The sequence below is a fragment of the Sceloporus undulatus genome, chromosome 7 (assembly GCF_019175285.1).
Source record: "Sceloporus undulatus isolate JIND9_A2432 ecotype Alabama chromosome 7, SceUnd_v1.1, whole genome shotgun sequence".
Lineage (NCBI taxonomy): Eukaryota > Metazoa > Chordata > Lepidosauria > Squamata > Phrynosomatidae > Sceloporus > Sceloporus undulatus.
Window position 1 is genome coordinate 9604727 of NC_056528.1, and position 246 is coordinate 9604972.

The window sequence follows — 246 nt, forward strand, 5'->3', positions numbered from 1 at the left end:
GGATCATCGTACGTCAGAAAAGACTTGAAGGCACATAACAATATCTATCTATCTATCTAGGACCCTGGAGAATGGGGTTCAATTACCTACTTGGTCATGGAAACCTATTAGGTGACTTTTGGTGAGTCACACCCTCTCAGCCCTCCTCCCCAAAACACCATGATAGGTTTGCTTTAGGGTCACCATATTTTGGGAAAGACTTGAAGGCACACAACAATCGATACTTATCTGTAGATAGACAGACAG